Genomic DNA, 5,980 nt, shown 5'->3' with positions numbered 1-5,980 from the left:
CATCTCCCTTTAGCTTCTTTGAGAAACTCTTCTCTGAGTGCCACCAACTTTTGTCTGACGTGTTCCCACCTGCTCGTGGTATTCATTGTGACCAGCAGAGCCCAAGGTTTTCCTGCATGGATGAACAGCTCCGTACATGCTGCATGTGGTGTTTCATGGATAAACAGTGGATTGTCCTGCCAGAGAGTTTGTCCTTTGAGTGTCTCAAACAGGGAGTGGATGTTGTATTTTTCATTTTAGAGAGGGAAAGTGAGGCAAAAACCTCCCCAGCTGCATGTGCCAGAGCTGACCAGAGTCAAGAACTCCAGCCTCTCTCCCATTCCTCTGCTGCTCGAGGCTGCTGCTGCTTTGGCCTCTTGTGGAGTCCATAATGTCACCACCAGGGGTAATTAATTTTCTTAATTTAAAGATTTGAAGCTTGAGGTCTGGAACCCCAGAAGGCAGAGGGACAAGAAGCTCACAGCCCAGGTACCCAGGGAATAAACCACTTAAGGAAGGCGACATCAAACCAGAAACCCCAAACCCCATCATGGACATCAAACCAGAAACCCCAAACCTTTCCCCAGCCCCTTCCCAATTTCTGTCAAGCTTTTGTGGACCAGGTGGCAGGGAGGTGAATGAACACATGACTGTAAAGAATTCTTGAAAGAGAATAAAGCAATGGCTTGGTGTTCCCCTGAGAGCCCCTGGGAAGAGTGAGGAGGGGCAGCAGGGGGGAGAGCAGGAAAACATTAATTTGGAAGTCAGACAAGGAGGTGATAAAACTCCTCCAAGATGTGTATCAGGCAGGAGTAAGACAGGTGTAACCCGTGTGGCCTGTCCTGTGCTCCATCAATGCTAAATTCCAAACTCAAGGGCTTCTGTAGGGATGGCAAAGGGCCTCTGAGGCCCCAAAGTCCTGTTTTCCTAAAGAAGAAAGCCTCAGCTTGTGTGGCTCCAAAATGTGCTGGAGATGCAGCGAGGCTTCTGTTGGTGTGAGGCTGCAGGGCACTGACAGATAATGATAAGCCTTCAAAAAACCCAGTGGGCAAATGTTTGGAGAGAGGAGGAAGAGTCAGGATAGCTGTGACCGAGATGTGCGAGAGGGGCTCGGCACAGCACAGCCAGTGTTTGGGAACCAGCTGAGCTGTCACCCATGGCATTTTATGATGATGCCCTGCAACGTGATCTCTGTTTACATTTTAATAGATCCATTAAGCAAACGCAGTGCTGGGATTGCTGCCAGCTCTGTTTTCCTTGCTAATGAGCGTGAGGGGAAGGGAAACACAGGCAGGGAACCGCTTGTGCCAGTCCGGCAGGAGCTGGGCCTGGGGCTGAGGGGAGTGGGGCTGAAGTTTGTGCTTAGCCCAACTCCTCTCCCCGAGCAAGGACTTTTACCAAGCTCTGCCCTCTGAAAAGTCCAGGCTGTGATCCTCTGTAGCCTCAAGATAAAGCTGAATGGAGGCTTTTTGCCATGGGTGGCACTACAGCAATCGATTGGTGTTTTCTTTTGTGTGTTTTGTCCCTAAGGAGCTGGATGGGAGAACAAGAGCAGCGAGGCTGAGGCTGGTATGGAGGAGACGGTGTGAGGTGAGAGGCCATGGGGCACACAGGGACTGTTGCCTTCTGCCCTCTGCTGCAGTGGCTTGACTTGTCTGCTGTTGCTCCTGAGTGGATTTTAGAAATTGTGGGAGCTCTTAACACCACACACACTTGGGATACAGCATGAAGTGTGTGCGGGAGCCCGTCTGTGCTTAGTGCCATTGTGCATTATGTAGGAAGAGATGATAAACCAACTCTGTTTCATTTCACTTTAGTCTGAAAAACCCATGAGTCTCTCCTGTGGCTCTGCTTGGTTACCAACACTTTAGCAGTGTTGTATTTACTGCCCTAAGGGCACTGGCAATCCCTTTAAAATCATCACTCTTGGAAACCAGGACAGGTCTGAAATGGCTGTGAGCGTTCACAGCCAGCCTCGACCACGGGAAGGCTGAAGATGTTTTTTGTACTGTGCTGGGTCTGGCTGGGATGGTGTTAATTATCCCCACAGCAACCCTGACAGGGCTGTGCTGTGTAGTGGTAGCTGGGAAGGTGTTGATAAATAACACACCAGTGTTTCGGCTGCTGCTGCCCAGCACTCCACAGCATCAAGCTGCCTCTCCAGCATCCTCCCCTCACCAGGAGGCTGGGGGTGGACAAGGATTTGGGAGGGGGCACAGCCAGGACAGCTGACCCCAACTGACCAAAACCATTATTGATGGCCGGTCATCAATAAAAGCTGAGACAGGAGAAGGAGGGAGGGCATTCTGTCCTTACCCCTGCTCCATGCTGAAGCACTTCCCGGGAAGTGGCTGGACCCTGCCTGCTGGTGGGAAGTAGGGAATAAATACATTGTTTTCCTTTGCTTCCATGCATGGCCTTTGCTTTTGCTTTATTTAACTAACTTTATCTTGACCCATGAGGTTTTTTCCATCTTAGCTCCCCGTCCTGCTGAAGGAGGGGACTCACAGAGTGGCTTGGTGGGCACCTGGTTTCAGCCCACCACAAGGAATTGTCCTTTCTCTAAGAGCTGTAACTAGAGTACAGTGTTTAATAGAGCCTGTGTGCCACTGAGATCTGTTTACATGTGAGAAACATCCAGACTTCAGCCATGTTTAAAATGTCTTTTGCAACAGAGGCTTCTGTGAAGACATCACAATTAGTGGTAAAATTAAATAACAGTCAAGAATATAAGTATGTAATCCTGCCACACACCTGTGAGAACTGCTGAATTCAGGTTTGGTGGGATGACTACCCAGAGTGGGATGCTTAATCTCATCAATAATTTTCTTGCAGAGGTCACAGTGTACAGGGAAAAAAAGCAACCCCCAAAAGTACAAGCCTGGCTTCAGGACCTCTCCTCCACTGACCCTGCAGTCCTTCCCCTGTCCTGGGCTGGCAAAACCACAGGAGAGAAAACAGAAGGTTTTAAGAGCTGCTTATCCTGCTTGAAACAGCCTGTGAGCACTGCAAACTCTGATCTTCAGTTTCCATATAGGAATAAATAGAGTAATGACAATATTTATTACAGTAATCAACATATGAGAGGGTGAATGCCTGGGAGCCAAAACTGGACATAATTAGAAATCAGGTACATTATAATGGCAGAGACCCAAATTAACCATTCAGCAACTTGCCTTCACCCATACAAGACCACAGCACAGGAAATACTAAAATTAAGATTGGGTTTCCTTCACAAGAGATGACAACTCCTCATTTACTAAAGTATCATAAAATATTTTCATACTCATATATACTTTTCATATATTTCATATATTTGAAACTTTCATATACTTATAAAATTTTCTTTTTTTTTTCTCCTCAAAATAATTTCCCGGACAAACTGCAGAATGGATCTTTCAGCTCTTTAGCCAGGAGTATTAACTTCCATTGAATTCTTCTCACTTCTTTCCCTCCCAGCTAAGAAATTGTCACTCTTGTTAATTAAATTTAATAATTCTCTGAAAGGATCATGCCCTCTGCACTCCCATAAATTCTTGGCTTTTTTTCTATTTGTTTAGCTCAGATGTATCATTTACCAATTTTCAGGAAAAAGCTGCAGTAACTTGGCGCATCCTTGAACAAGGGGATTACCAGAAGCCACTAAAGGACAATCAGGGGACAGTTCTGTCATTCTTAGAATGATGCCTAAATACCCTGAAGCCTTTTAACTTGAATTTGTAACACAGATGAGAGCAGCAGGAATGAAGATATATTCAAATACATACTTACGTATTTCATAGTTGTATTTGAATGGTGTTAAACAACAAAGTTATGAGAGAAAATTATTCTGAGAAAGAAAGAAAAGCAATAAGCAATTCACAAGAATAGGAGAAGTAGGAGATGGGAGAAATTTGCCTGATAAATTCTGTATTGTGAGGCATTGAGTGGTTTTATAGTCTCATACATGTGTGTTTGACCGTGGTATTTTTGCCCCAATTTCCCCACAGGTTAAAAGCTGCAAAGAAATCATCCTGGTTAAGCTAAAAATAATGGAGAAATGGGTGGTATTTCTAGAGGAGAGGTATTTTTCACTTACTGGGAAGGTCTGAGAATTTTGCTTGCAACACGACTGGCCCTGGTTCATCTCTCTTGTTTATATTTTGAATTTTCAAGTCACATACTGAATTATGCCAAGTGACAGAAGGGAAAATGTCTGTGTGGAGCAGAGTCATGCCCCCACAAGGAATTGGCTTCCTTGGCACATCAGTGTTTTCAGGCACTGGTGACCCTCTGAGTGAGAAATGGAAAGAGGAATGATGAGCCAGATTTTCAGACAGGCACGCACAATTAAACACATTTGAATGTGCCTTATTTGTGCTTGTGGGGAGTTACTTGTATTTCTCTCCTGAACAGCTTGAGCCTACTGTTACCTTCTTTAATTACCACACAGGTCACTGCCCTCCTCAAGGGCTTGATGAGCTGGACCTTGTTGTCCTCTGTGGCAGTGCTGGAGCCCCTGACTGGGTAGAAGATATTTTGGGCAGTGTAAGGCACCCACAGCAGTTACAGGGGGAAAACCATGAGTTGGATGTAGGATATACATTGGGTGTGGGATGAGTACGGAGCAGGAAGGTGAGAAGCTGAGTGTGTTTAACAAAGGCTGATGGCTGAGTGTGTTTGAGGCTGTGACTCTGATCAGGATTTTCATAGGAAGCTTCTCTCCCACTTAAAATTTGCAAGGCTGTGCACATGGCCCTTTGCTTCTGATTATAGCAAACATCAGTAGAAATGGATCAACAGAATGGTTTGGGCTGGAAGAGACCTGAAACCTCGTTCCAAGCCCCTGCCATGGGCAGGGACACCTTCCACCAGGACAGGTTGCTCAAAGCCACATCCAAGCTGGCCTTAAACACTTCCAGGGATGGGGCAGCCACAGCTTCTCTGGGCAGCCTGTGCCAGGGCCTCACCCTCACATTAAAGATTTTTTTTTTTACTAATATCCAATCTAAACCTACTGTCTTTTATTTTGAAGCCATTCCCCCTTGTCCTGTCACTCCAGGCTCTTTTAAAAAGTCCCTCTCCATCTTTCTTGTAGGCTCCCTTCAGGTACTTACACTTGATTCCAGCTTTCTTGTTGAGCAGTAACTGATTTTGATGCCTTGTTTGACCACTGGTATCATTCACGATGATTTTACTCAAGCCCACTTGTGCCAGAACCATAAACTTTTGTAGAGGTGGAAAAGTATTAAGAAAAATTTCTTCACTGAAAGGGTTGACAGCCACTGGAACAGGCTGCTCAGGGAAGTGGTAGAGTCACCATCCCTGCAAGCATTCAAAAAATGTGTAGATGTGGCACTTGGGGACATGCTTTAGTGGTGGGCCTGGCATGCTGGATTAGTGGTTGCAATCAGTGATCTTAGAGGGCTTTTCCAACCAAAATGATTCTATGACTTTAAGCTTGTCTCATTTTGCATTGTTTATACTGTTGTCCCTCTTCCCAGATGCACAACCACGTGGCTCACTGCAGCAGGCAAAATGGTTCACAGATGCTTTTTTTACGTTAGAAAAACTCAGTGGAAAAGCCCAAGAGGCACTGATGTGGGGAAAAACTGCAAGAAAAAGGGCAAGAAATAGATACAGCTTTGTGGTTCATACTTTATTTACAAACACCTTTGAGTGGGTCAGTACAACCAGTTGTAAAATCTTTTTTCTTGATTAAAGAACCAAAACAAGAGCAGAAATATTGCAATTCGCAAAATATACTCAATTATTGGCAGAATTCCATGGCTGCAGGTTATCCCCCTGATTTCAGTGCCCATCCTTCTGTGCCCAGGATACATAATAAAATAAAACAAATGGAAACTCCTCTCTTTATAAGGGGAAATGTTGATAGGTTGCTTTTTTCTGTAATATTGATTTTTCTGAGCACAACCCTTTGTAACAAAAAAACATCTCAAGAAAGTCTTTGGCTGCACACCCCAGTCAATGAGACTTAGTCCCATTAGTGGGAAAAAAGACA

The sequence above is a fragment of the Corvus moneduloides genome, chromosome 6, assembly GCF_009650955.1.
Source record: "Corvus moneduloides isolate bCorMon1 chromosome 6, bCorMon1.pri, whole genome shotgun sequence".
Lineage (NCBI taxonomy): Eukaryota > Metazoa > Chordata > Aves > Passeriformes > Corvidae > Corvus > Corvus moneduloides.
Note: the sequence above shows the minus strand (reverse complement) of the source record.